Genomic DNA, 14,283 nt, shown 5'->3' on the forward strand with positions numbered 1-14,283 from the left:
GATGTTAATGAACTTGGGTGTTCATTCACTATACTCCATCCCCCTCATGGTTGCCTTTAGGACATGTATGGCTGAGGAAACCCCTTAGCAGTAGTGTCCATCCCGATGATATTCTTTAGGCTAGGTCCCTTGTGATAAGTGTTTAGGGACGTAAAGTGAGGATAACGGGAAATGGGTAATCAGGGTTATTGTTGATTGATGAACTTAATAAGTTTATTATTACTGTGGGTTGAAAACCCTATATGCTCACCAGGCTCCCAAGCCTGACCCACTCAGCTTTTTATGTTAGAGGTAGTGGACCCCGAGCATAGTCGGAGGACGATGAGAGATTTTTGAATTATAGGCCAGTAGTTGTAAATAACTGTTGAAATGCTTATAATGTCTAGTTTATGCTTTTGATCTGTATCGGAACATGACATCCCGAGGTTTTGATATGAAATGAAACTATACATTTCTTAAAGAAAGGTTTTGATAAACTTTTATCATGTTTTGTTTTGGGGACCTATTCCGCAACATCTTTTGAATAGATTTCTCTGATTTTATTTTAAAAAGCATAAATTAAATCGGTCTTTTCTGGCCCAGAAATTAGGGGATGTCACATATAGTCACTTTCATCTTACACATAGATATGAAGTATTTTATATAAAATACGTGATATGTGTATATATGTTGTTTGTTTATTTGAGATGGATGTTGAATGAATGTTTTATACATGTTTAAAATGATTTAAAATGTATATATATTTTATCTTCAAATATGTTGGGTAAAACATGGGTAGATAAAGAATGAGGGATAAAAGTACAGTATAGATGTACGTTGGTAGCTATGAATTTAGTACAATATAGATGTACGTTGGTAACTATGTATTTAGTACGTTGGCAACTATGGACTTAGTGCCTGTGGTATAAACCTTGGCGACGATGTGACTTCGTGCCTATTAGATAAACCCTGGCGACAATGTGACCTCGTGCCTATTTGAGATAAATTGCTGAGGGAAAGCAATGTTGTCACCCCGGTGTTCGTTTTATTTGACATAAATTTCTGAGGGAAAGCAATGTTGTCATCCCGGTGTTTGTTTTATTTGACATAAATTGCTGGGGGAAAGCAATGTTGTCACCCCGGTGTTCGTTTTATTTGACATAAATTGCAGAGGAAAGCAATGTTGTCACCCTATTGGTTGCCTTATTTGACATAAATTGCTGACGAAAGCAATGTTGTCACCTTATTGGTTGTTTTATGTTAGGTTGTCTTGTTTGACATAAATTGTTGAGGAAAGCAAAGTTGTCACCCCAATGGTTGCCTTATTTGACATAAATTGCTGAGGAACCCCCAAAGCAATGTTGTCACCCCTAATGAAAATCCTTAGGCTAGGTCCCTTGTGATAGTTGTTTTAGGGATGTAAGGTGAGGATAACGGGAATGGATAATTAGGGTTGTTTTTGGTTGATGAAATTAATAAATTATTTGTTGATTGATAAAATTAAAGAGTTTATTATTTATTGTGGGTTGAAAACCCTATATGCTCACCAGGCTTCCAAACCTGACCCATTCAGCTTTTTATATTACAGGTAGTGGACCCCGAGCATAGTCAAATGATGATGATGAGTGATTTTTGGATTATAGGCCAGTAGTTATGAATAACTGTTGTAAGGCTTATAATGTCTTGTTTATGCTTTTGATCTGTATCGGAACATGACATCCCGAGGTTTTGATATAAAAGGGATTATATATTTCTTAAAGAAAGGTTTTGACAAACTTTTATCATGTTTTGGTTTGGGGACCAATTCCGCAACATTTTTTAAAAAGATTTCTCTGATTTTATTTTAAAAAGCATAAATTAAATCGGTCTTTTCAGGCCGAGAAATTAGGGGATGTCACAGTTGGTATCAGAGCATTAGTTTAAGCGAACTAAGAAATTGTAGGATTTCTAGACTTAAACTTAGAATGCTAAGTGATGATTGTGAGATGAGTGTCTAGCATATTTTATACACGAGCACTAGTTTATTTTAGGAAAGATGCCTAAAATGCTTTTATGTGCTAAATGTTATATGTTTGCCATATATTGTATTAATTGTTCGGATCTATGGTCTGTTGCCGACCGGATCTGGAAACCTTATGTGTGTAGGATTCTAAGCGTATGATTACGAAATTAGAACTAACATATAACGTTTCGGAGTGATAAGGAGAACTTAAATACCTGTCGTGGATAAATGTTTAAATTCACCTAATTTGGCGTATAGATTATAATGGCAAGAACCCGAAGTGGAGATGGAAATGTAAATAGAAATCAGCAACCTCAACCCCAAGTGATGGAACAGGTGCCTATAGTAGGAGCTGCACCCGAACCCATCACCATGGCTGGAGTACGAACTATGATTCAGACCATGATGGCTGAACAGAGGGAGGATTTGAGGCAAATGTTGCTGAACAACAGGGATGAACCTTCAGTTCCTGTTGAACAACGCGAATTAAATGAGGATCGATCTGAAGAAGGAAACAACAACAGATCGGTTGGTCATAGTGAACCGCTTGCGGTTGAGAGAAATAACCACGAGGATAGAGTGGAGAGAAATGAGTGCAAGTATAAGGACTTTATGACTTGCAAGCCATCGACCTTCACTGGAAAAAAAGATCGTGTCGGAGTAATGGACTGGATCTCGGAAATGGAGTTGGCTTTCATGACTTGTGGTTGCCAAGGCAAGTTATAGACCACAATTGTAGTACGTCAGTTCAGGGGTAGTGCTGCTCGTTGGTGGAACACTCTGGGGAAAACCCTAAGCCCTAATGAGCCATTGCAACTGACTTGGGCAGAGTTCTTGGTGCACTTTAAGAGCAAGTACTGCGCGGCCCAAAACGTGCTTGAGTTAGAAAACCAATTTCTAACGTTGAAGAAGGGGAGTATGACCGTTGACGAATATACGAATAACTTCACAGACAAAATGGAGTTTGCTTTGCGTATTGTTCCAGATGAGCTGGCGAAAATTGACAAGTATGCAAAGGGACTTCCATGGGAGTATGCGGTGCCAGTACGTCAGGCACTTACTTTGGAGGCAGCTATCTGGGCTGCCAAATCTGTTGAAGATATGATTAAGGGGAGAGCCACCGGCAAGGTTGAAGTTGGCGAGAAAAGAAAGTTTGAAAGGACTTCAGGGTCCAACAAGAAAAGAAAATTCTCAAAGTCTAGAGGAGGAGAAGGCGAAGCAAAATGGTGCGAGAAGTGAAAAAAGAAGCACTTCGGGAAATGTAGCGAAGAGGTGACCTGCTACAAGTGTGGAATGATTGGGCATTATGCCAACGAGTGTCCGTCCAACAAGAGGATGTTCTATCGATGTAACGAGGAAGGGCACATTTCGAAAGACTGCCCAAAGAAGAAAGAGGCAGCAATGCCCAATGTTCCACCAAAACCAAAACCAAAGGCATTCCAAATTATCCTTAATGAAGCAGATGGAAATACAAGGGATCAGGAGAAAGGACCTTATATTCCCAAAGCTAAGATATAAAGTAGCAATGCAGTTAGTAACTTGTGGTGTAGCCTATTAGAGGAGTAGTATAGGGTAAACTCGAACCTCTGTGTAATTATTTTAAGAAATAATAAAAACCCTGGTTTTGTCATCTGATGAATTGAATGACTATGTGAAATTCTTGTATGGTGACTTGGAGAACTGCGAGACAATACTTGGGACGAGTAGGAGTAGGTGTGAATGGTAGTAGAGGCCTATACTACCGGAAGCACATGACTCGTACTTGGATCAAGGAAAGTCACAAGGTTACCAAGAAGCTAGAAATTGATTTCGTTATTGTTCAAGTACTTCATTACATTCGTTTCGGTAATGACTAAGAAGATGATTGTTATTCCGGCCCTAGAGGTCATATCAAATTGAGTCCGACTACGATGAGTTTGTTACGTGGTTCAGAGAACCAAGTTCGATGTAGTAGTTGACTTAATCCGAATTGAAGTAAAGGATGTTAGCAGCTCAAGATCGTCAAAAGAGCTATGCTGACAAGAAAAGACAACCGATATCATTCGAAGTTGGAGATTCGGTTTTACTTAAACTCTCGCCATAGAAGTGACTTATAAGATTTGGTAGAAGGGGAAAGTTGAGTCGAAAATTTATTGGACCATTTAAAGTTCTTCAGAGGATCGGCAATCAAGCTTACAAGCTAGAATTACCGGAAGAACTGGAGGGTATTCATAACACCTTTCATGTGTGTTATTTGAGGAAGTTCACGGGAGATGTACCTGACATAATTCCAATCCCTGAATTAAAGTTGGATGAAAACAAGAGGTTGATTGAAGAACCAGAGGCAATCGTTGACCGAAAGACTAAGAAGTTGCGACGCAAGATGGTCAATTTAGTGCTTGTGCAATGGAAACATACGAATGGGCCAAATCTCACCTGGGGAAAAACGGAGAGTGACATGATGAGTCGCTACCCGTATTTGTTTGCTGATGTGTGATTCCGGGGGCGAAATCATTCTAAGGGGAAGAGAATTGTAATGCCCGTGTTTCTAGGCTAGGCATTAATATTGACATGATAGTCTAGGTTAACCTTTGTGGCTCATTTTGGAGAAATGAAAAGGAATTATGTGAATATTATGTGTTTTATGCTTAATTATTAGGGTTTAATTAATTAAGACTAAAAATGAGCGTCGAAAATAAATATTAGATAAAGCCGATATTTATTAAGAAAGTTGTAGTGGTCGTGACAAGGATTACAGATATATAAAGAATGCCGAAATCCGAGTTATAACGAAGAAGCTATGACCTGTCGAAGTTTCGCGACAAAACCAGCACGGTGCCGAATGTCGTAAAAAGTGGGTTTTGATAAACTACTTTTTAGCCTTAGTGATCTAAATGAAACTCGTAGTGTTCGTTAAACCGAGAGTAGGTATAAAAATAACGCCCAAATCTGACTTCGTATGAGAAAGTTATGATTTTTCGAAGTTTCAGCTTAGCAGTAGACAGCTAAAAACTCGAATTTTAGATCGAGTGATTTTTAGCCGACACGACCTAAACGAGAATCGAAGGTCTCGTCATTAGTAGCACAACGGTAAAAAGACAGACGAAAATGGATGTCAGATGAATAAGTTATGAATTTTTAACGGATTTTCTGTCCCGGTCTGCTAAAAATAATAATATAAAAATTAAACTCAAAATTAGCCGACGAAGTCTAAACGAAAGTTGTAGAGCGTAATTTTACCTATGCGTGCATATAAATAACGTCAATAAAGGAGCTCGTATGCGAAAGTTAGGGATTTTAGAAGTTTTGACGCGAAAATCGAGAAAAATCCCTAAAACCGAGAAATCTCGCATACGTGGACTTCGACCACGTGTCCTCGCCTCGCATCCGATGCATGTCCAAGAATTGCTGAGTCTTCTGAGCTGCTGATTCATCCGAAGTAGTCCAGTGAGAAGGCGACGCGTGCCCCTTTCCTCGTGTCCGAGCCTTTGTAGAGTGCCACGGAACCCCCCTCCTCGGACCCGGACTTCAGTCCAATCAGAACAAGCCACCGAGCCCCTCGCACGCGCAGCCCACGTGCGAGCCACCTGCGAGCCTTCGGATCTTCTGACGCGTGGAGGCTTGTCAGCCCTTGGATCAGCAGCCTCGGCCCCTATAAATAGGAGGGTGCGAGACCTCCCGGGGGTATTTTGAAAACTTGTCACTTTTAGCCCCTAAACCCATATTTCTTTCATTTTATCCTCCCCCAAAACCCCGGTATCAATTATAACCCTCGGTATACGCCACGAAGTGCCCGAGAAGCCCGGAAAATTTATCTTTTCGGTTTCGAAGCTCGACCTTTGCCGAGCCCGGTTTCTCAATAAAACTCCCGGTTTTATTAGAAATGATCGTTTTAGGAAACGAATTGCTGCCCGATTTTCATCAAATTATGTTAGTGTATAGTCACTTTCATCTTACACATAGATATGAAGTATTTTATATAAAATACGTGATATGTGTATATATGTTGTTTGTTTATTTGAGATGGATGTTGAATGAATGTTTTATACATGTTTAAAATGATTTAAAATGTATATATATTTTATCTTCAAATATGTTGGGTAAAACATGGGTAGATAAAGAATGAGGGATAAAAGTACAGTATAGATGTACGTTGGTAGCTATGAATTTAGTACAGTATAGATGTACGTTGGTAGCTATGCATTTAGTACGTTGGCAGCTATGGACTTAGTGCATGTGGTATAAACCTTGGCGACGATGTGACTTCATGCCTATTAGATAAACCCTGGCGACGATGTGACTTCGTGCCTATTTGACATAAATTGCTGAGGGAAAGTGATGTTGTCACCCCGGTGTTCGTTTTATTTGACATAAATTGCTGAGGGAAAGCAATGTTGTCATCCCGGTGTTTGTTTTATTTGACATAAATTGTTGAGGGAAAGCAATGTTGTCACCCTGGTGTTCGTTTTGTTTGACATAAATTGCAGAGGAAAGCAATGTTGTCACCCTATTGGTTGCCTTATTTGACATAAATTGCTGAGGAAAGCAATGTTGTCACCTTATTGGTTGTTTTATGTTAGGTTGTCTTGTTTGACATAATTTGCTGAGGAAAGCAAAGTTGTCACCCCGATGGTTGCCTTATTTGACATAAATTGCTGAGGAACCCCCGAAAATGTTGTCACCCCTAATGAAAATCCTTAGGCTAGGTCCCTTGTGATAGTTGTTTTAGGGACGTAAGGTGAGGATAACGGGAATGGGTAATTAGGGTTGTTTTTGGTTGATGAAATTAATAAATTATTTGTTGATTGATAAACTTAAAGAGTTTATTATTTATTGTGGGTTGAAAACCCTATATGATCACCAGGCTTCCAAGCCTGACCCACTCAGCTTTTTATATTACAGGTAGTGGACCCCGAGTATAGTCGGATGATGATGATGAGTGATTTTTGGATTATAGGCCAGTAGTTATGAATAACTGTTGTAAGGCTTATAATGTCTTGTTTATGCTTTTGATCTGTATCGGAACATGACATCCCGAGGTTTTGATCTAAAAGGGATTATATATTTCTTAAAGAAAGGTTTTGACAAACTTTTATCATGTTTTGGTTTGGGGACCAATTCCGCAACATCTTTTAAAAAGATTTCTCTGATTTTATTTTAAAAAGCATAAATTAAATCGGTCTTTTCTGGCCGAGAAATTAGGGGATGTCACATTTCGGAGTTTGGATGAAGATGAAGCCACCTTATAAGCCTAATAAAAGATGAAGATGAAGCCACACAGACACTTCTTAGTCTCTCTTAACTTCGAAGGAAGAGATCTTTGCCCGGGATCCATAGCTTTTTGTCTTATTATACATCACTAGTATCCATTAGAAGTTATTGCTTTATTTCCTTATCTTTGGCAAACTTCTGCACGATGATCCTTGTGATTTTCCCAAGTCTGGTTCGTGGTTCTTATGGTTCATTTGAGTTTCACAGGTCTATCAATAACACTTTGAATGCGAAAGTTCTAGTCTCACTGTGAAAGTCTTTGCAGTGCAATAAATGTGAAAGGGAGAATGTCAAACGGTTATATTTCAGGATAACATTTTGGGCGCATGAAGATTTGAACAGACAGCTACTTTTACCCCGCCTGACACACGCTTCTGACTTTAACAGCTGTCAGTCACGCTTTTACAGGCGACTTTTCAGTAACCGATACACTCTCTCTCCTGATTTCTCTCACCAACCAAACCGTATAAAGGGAATTTGGCGCTTCTTTTCTCATCACCACTTCCATATTCTCTCAAAGATTTCCAGCGATCAACGCAGTTTACTGTTCATCTTTTTTCTCTAGAACTTCAACAATGGCTGCTTCCTCATCTGCTCATGATCAGACTGCTCACTCATCACTTCTCGCAATCAAACCACATCAGAATCTGGTGATTGATCTCGACCCCTACAGGTATGACGCTTATCTTCTACCAATCGTCGAGTGCCTGAAGTATTCTCCACTGGTTATCGCTCTGACGAAGATGGAGGCGATTCCAATGTCTCTACTGTCTAAGGCATACTCCTCTTCTAGTCTTGTTAAGGAGGAGTCAATCTCTAATTGTGCCTTGTTAGAGACATTCTAACAAATGGGGTACAAATAAACCCTAACCGCCGTCTCTAAGTTCCGAAAACCTAACATGCCGCCACAGTGGAAAGGCCTCTTCACTCTTCTATTTAAAGCGTTCTCTGAAAGGGTTACAGTTCCGATTGCACCAATAAGTTGTTCATGGTGATAGTTTATGGGGTTTATACATGTTTGAATGTCGATTTTGGAGCTGTTCTATGGACTCAGGTGATTCATAGCACACTCTCGACCACTCGTCACAGTGAAGTCTCCTGTGCATGATTCTGGTCCGTTATTGTTCAGTGGGAAATCGAGAAGCTTAATATTCCAGTGTTGCAGGATGCTCTGTTGGCTACAGTCTCAACTTTCCACACCACCGGTATCATTCTTTCCGATAACTCCAAATTCTCCTTTGTGGGATCGATTCCGGAGGCTGTGTTCAGAGATGTACCAGCCTCTAGCAAAATTTTGGAAGGCTACAGAAAGACTACCGCTTCAGGGTTTCGTCCTATAACCCCGAAAATGCAAGCCATCCTCGTAGAGGCAGATAAGCCCAAGAAAGATGGGCAAAAGGATGAAAGAAAGGGGATAAGAAGAAGGGGGCTCAAGAGGATCCATCAGCTCAGGCTTAGACCCCAATGAAAAGAAAGAGTCAGGTTGCTCCTTCGGCTCCAAAAAGGCGAATGGTTAAGAATCCAGCACGAAAGCCATGCTCCCCTACAACAAGCGAAAGTGAATACGTACCTTCTGAAGATTCGCAACATGAAGATTCGCCACATGACAATTCGCAACACGAAGATTCGCCTCCCCATTCTCCACCGCCTAAGGTAAATACTGATGATTTCTTTCAAACTCCTTGCACATCTGAAACTACCACCACTCCTATCACTATTGCACCATGCCCTCCACCAATGACTTCTCAACCATAGGGATATGTTCCCTTGTCAACTCCATTATTTACCTCTTTAACAACCACTACCACCACTCAAACCACCACTCAAACCAGTGAACCTCCAGTGACTGTCAACGTATCTGATATGGGGGTAGGAGCTTCAGGTTTCGCATCGAGCCGTCAGACCCCTCCCATCTCTCCTTTACGTCAGGGATATGGTGAAACCATTTTTGGTGAAGGCATTTTTGATTTTGAAAGTTTCCACTATAGTCCCTTCACAGTACAATAAGATAGGAATGATGATGCTCCTGTCACTCAGAAGCATATCAAAGCTATAAACGAGAAGCTAGACTCTCTCATTGCCTCCTCCACTTCCTCCTCCAGCACTGTCTATTCAGAAGCAGCAGTTAAGGCCATGCTTAAAACTCTGGCGAAAGAGCACGCTGCGAATCTCGCCAAGGCCAATAAAGCAGTTGAGGATTCTGCTCAATCCTGCAAGGAGGCGACCGAAAAAGTCGATAAACTAATTGCTCATGCTCAGTCCTTCCTGACATAACTCAAGTCTGCAGTTGAATCAAATACAACAAATGCGAATAAGGTGATTGCGAATCTCCCCACAACTCTTCGCACAGAAAAAGAAGATCTTCAGTTGGTTCGCACTGCCTTACAAACGGATCACTCAACCTTACAGGCCTCCATCTCTTCTCAAATTACGAAACTTCAAGAGGATCTGGCCGTTGAGAGTAGAATAATGGATGAGCTTGTGTTGAAAACCACGAGGGTTAAGGTGCTGTCAATAAACCTCACTGCTGCAAATACTGCAATCGTAGAGCTTAAGTCCGAACGCGATGTGATACAAAGTTGCGTTTCAGATGTTAATGCTCTTTTATCCAATATTATTGAAGCACACAATCCAATGCTCCCCCTCACCACTCGCAGGTATCTTGCTGAAAAACTACTTACTGCAGTGGCGATGCTAAACATAATTGAGGGTGTTTCGGTGTCTCCGGACCATCCGAAACAAGGGGAAGAATCAGAAGCTATGAAACCACCTCCTATGAAACCACCTCCTTCTGGTCCCACTGGTAATGAAGTGGGATCATCAAAAACAAAAGAACCACAGGGTAATGAAGCTTTGGGTTCTAAGGGAAAATGTAAGGTTGGTGAAAATGATGATGAAGAAGAAGAAGACGAAACTGAGCAGCTCAAACGAAAGTCTCGTGATGAGGAACTCAACGAGAATGCTCGTATTGCGAGAGAGGCAGAAGAGAAGGAAAGGGCTGAACGTGAAGCCCATGCTGCTCTACAAAGCAGAAAATTGTTATTTCCATTATGGACCATGGAATGAATTACGAATGAAGCGATTGAATGTCCAAACATTCACTGCCTCGAATCTGTTGCCTCATTCGAGTTAGAGAATATTGTAGATTCACAGTTCGACGTGCCTATGACTGCGAAAGCCTTCCTTTTCCGATGTTTTGAGCCCACAGTGAACCCAACTTCATCAGTTGCGAAAGTCAACAAAACACTGATTGAGTTCTATGTCAAGTATGCGAAGCCTCAGTATGAGACTTGGAGTGCACAAAAGATCAAAGCAATAAAAGTTATCAGGCCAATTCAGACAGGAAGTTTTGTAAATGTTAAATTGAAGACAGCAAGAGGTTCGAAGAATTTGATACATGAATTTACTCTTGTTGATATCCCTTGTCTCAACCCGTATGATTGGATTGTTTTGCTGCACTTCCTGTTAAACGATGAAGATAAGTATGGGCCAATCTTGGATCATGTCAGGAGGATGCCGGTGTCATACGTTAACGAAGTTGCGAAACTAGACATGGAGATAGCCAATACTTTACAACGAAAGCCCACCATTCTTCCCCGAGGTATAGCCAATGATGTCAATAAAATGCAGATGGGGAATATCGACAGTGAATACTGGACCGTGACGTTTCATCGTGGTTCTTACGCACGTGGTGACTTTGCGAAGTGTCTGTTCGCATTACCTGATAAACACCTTTTCTCCATATCCTGCTTGAACTATATTTTGGAGATTATCGATGGATGTCCAGCGAATGATGCAACTTCAAAGAAAAACTTTCACGACATGATTCTCTGGTATATCGCGTTTCGCAACACTCTTCTCGCTACTATGCCCAAGATCTTCAAGACCACGAAGAGGACTGCAAATTGAAGATCCTCCCGCCTCAATTGATGCAAAGGGAGAGATTTTGGGTATATGTCTTGCGTCTTGGGCTGATTTATTTAGTCCACTTTTGTAACCCAGTCTGGGCTTGTCCATCCGGTATTTAATATTAGGGTTAGATGCATGCATGCATCGTGTTTTTGGTAACTCTGATATTACTTTGTAACCCTAATCACGCCTCTACAGTAGCAATTCTTCATCGAGTTCTTTTGAGGCGTGACTTTTGAATCATTCAGCATATTTTGAGTCATTGTCGTGTTCTTACTTTAATCTGTTTGAATCTATCGATCATTCAAGGATATATAATCCTAACAGTATCGCTCCACCTTTTTACTCTCCGGGGTGACCATCCCGGGACATAGTACTGCTAGATCGCTAAATCTAGCAGTGTAGGCTGCAATGTCAAAGTCCTTCATCGTCAGGCTCTAGAGTTCTGGCTCTAGCTTTTGAACTTTGCCCCTCGGGCAGTATTCTGCTAGAATCAAAATTTTTAAGTCTTCCCAGCTCATGGTGTTGGATACTGGCAGAGTCAATGATTTGACATAGCCGTTCCACCAGGAGAGGGCTCAATCCATGAATGTACAAGCTGTGAATTTGACTTTTCTAGCCTCTAGGCATGTGCAGATTTCAAACACCGATTTTGCCTTCTCAAACAACCTTGTTATAGCAATGACACCTCCGGTGCCATCGAAAGACGTTGGTTTGCAATTTGTGAAGTATTTGTAGGAACATTCCCTCGGATGTCCCTGACTATTTCCCTAGGTAGTATGTGACAACCCGATATTTCAAGTCAATGTAATGACCTAAAAGTCAAAGTATTGTAACCTATACTTGATATAATAAAAATAGCGTCAAAAATGAAATGTTCAAAAGTCTCAATTGGGATGCATAAAATGATAGATATCGTGACAAGGTTTACAGAAATATAAAGAATACTCAAATCCGAGTTATAACAAAGAAGTTATGACCAATCAAAGATCTGCGGCAAAACCGGTAAAACGTTGTTAAGTGTAAAAAGCGAAATTTCAATAAAATACTTTTTAGCCTTAGGTATCTAAACGAAAGTCATAGAATATGTTAAGCCGTGAACGTGCATAGAAGGAACGTTCAAATCTGACTTCGTATGAGAAAGTTATGATTTTTCTAAATTTCAGAATAGCGGTAGACAGCTAAAAACTCGAAATAGCAATCGAGTGATTTTTAGTCGAGACAACCTAAACGAGAACCGAAGATCTCAATTATGGTAGTACAACGATAAAAAGACAGACGAAAACGGACGACGGATGAAGAAGTTATGAATTTTTAACGGATTTTTCCTGTCCCGACCTGTTAAAAATATAAAATTAAAAATAAATCAAAATTAGCCAACGAAGTCTAAACGAAAGTTGTAGAGTATAATCTCACATACGCGTGGATATAAAGAACGTCAAAAACAGAGCTCGTATGCGGAAGTTACGGATTTTTAAAGATTTGGACACACATTTCAAGGCTGGTCCGAGGTGGTACGCCCCGCGTATCGAGGGAACTCCCCGCGTTCGCAATGCAGGGCCTCGGATCGACCACGTCGCCCCTCTAGTCGCCTAGCCGTCCCATCCAAAGTCCGGTATCTGATGGAGCGTCACGCCTGACGAACGCGCCGCGTACCGAAGGGAATGCCCTGCGTACTTCGCAGGAACGCCCCGCGTACGAGGGTCAGTTCCACCCCTATATAAAGAGTGCAAGGCTTCCGAGTTTCAATTGCCAATTCACCACTTCTCTCCTATATTTTCATACTTTTAAGCCCTTCTAGCTACCCCGACGCCCCGGTGACATATCCAAGCCTTGACGAAAGCCCGAAGCTCCGAAACTCCCGAGAAACTAACCACTTTCCGGTCGAAGTGCTTCCCGAGTAAAGTCTCGTTTTCATCAAATCGTCACTTCTACCAGGTGAGTTCATACCCCTATATTTTCACGTCTTTTCTATGTTTTAGGGGGGGGGAATACAAGTGCGACATAAGAAAAACTACTAAGGTTATACTTTACATGCAAAGTTGGTAATACACCAAGGTTTTTTATTCTAACGGAACACACTTTTGAAAACTATATTAGGTACAGTTTACGAGATATTCATGATATTCTACATACTATAAACACTATAAAGAGGAAATTCTTATTTTACAAGAAAAATGGACTTTTCATACGTAAATCTATTGATACTAAACTTTGTGAGACATTTGACTTCACCGTACTTTCAAATACGCATTTCAAGTCTTGTATTATAAACTATAATCTCTTGTAGGGAGAGCGTGATACTTGTGTATAGATCTATACGGGACTAACAATCCCGCACCTAGACTGCTAGCTACAGTTAGACCGACAGGTCTGGGGTGACAAATGTCATAACACTTCAACGCCTGAAGAACGTTGTTACAGGCAGTCTGGGTCAACAGCACGGTTATAAAACTCACATGGAGTATTAAAACATTTTGATTTACGGGGCTATCAAGCGCCTTAGTGATTATATATCCATATATAAATCTACTTACACTATTTTAGGTATGGAAAATACTTATACATTTCGGTTTTTAAAACTTTTAAAACTACCACACATTTATAGAAACTATTGGATTTTCTAGAGACAAACTCAGTTATTTTATACAGAAAGGCATACAATTCTAATACAAAAACGCTTATGAACTCACCAACTTAATTGTTGACACTTTTTCAAAACTACTTGTATCTCTCAGGGATTCAGTACTACAGGTAAACATCAGCTTTTGGGGAAAGGACGCTAAGACGTCAGTTCAAAACTTATTTTATCATCATATTGTATTTGAATTTTGAAACATGTAATACAACGATCATGTAAACTTTTCAGTTATATATATGGTGGTTGTGTTTGCTTTCTTTACTATTACTCAACTGTTATGATACTACATGAAGTCATCCGCCGTCGAACAATTCCGCCGTTTAGGTTTGGGGGTGTGACAGATTGGTATCAGAGCATTGTTTATAGTGAACTAAGTATATCGAACCGCATGAGATATACAAACTATAAATGCAAAGGGACTAAAACTTTCTGACTAAACGTTTTCACACAAACTATACTTTATTAAATTAAAATGTTAGTTTCATAAAAGTATAAATACATG

Source organism: Lactuca virosa, chromosome 4, assembly GCF_052849685.1.
Source record: "Lactuca virosa cultivar CGN04683 chromosome 4, Lactuca_virosa_CGN04683_v6, whole genome shotgun sequence".
Taxonomy (NCBI): Eukaryota; Viridiplantae; Streptophyta; class Magnoliopsida; order Asterales; family Asteraceae; genus Lactuca; species Lactuca virosa.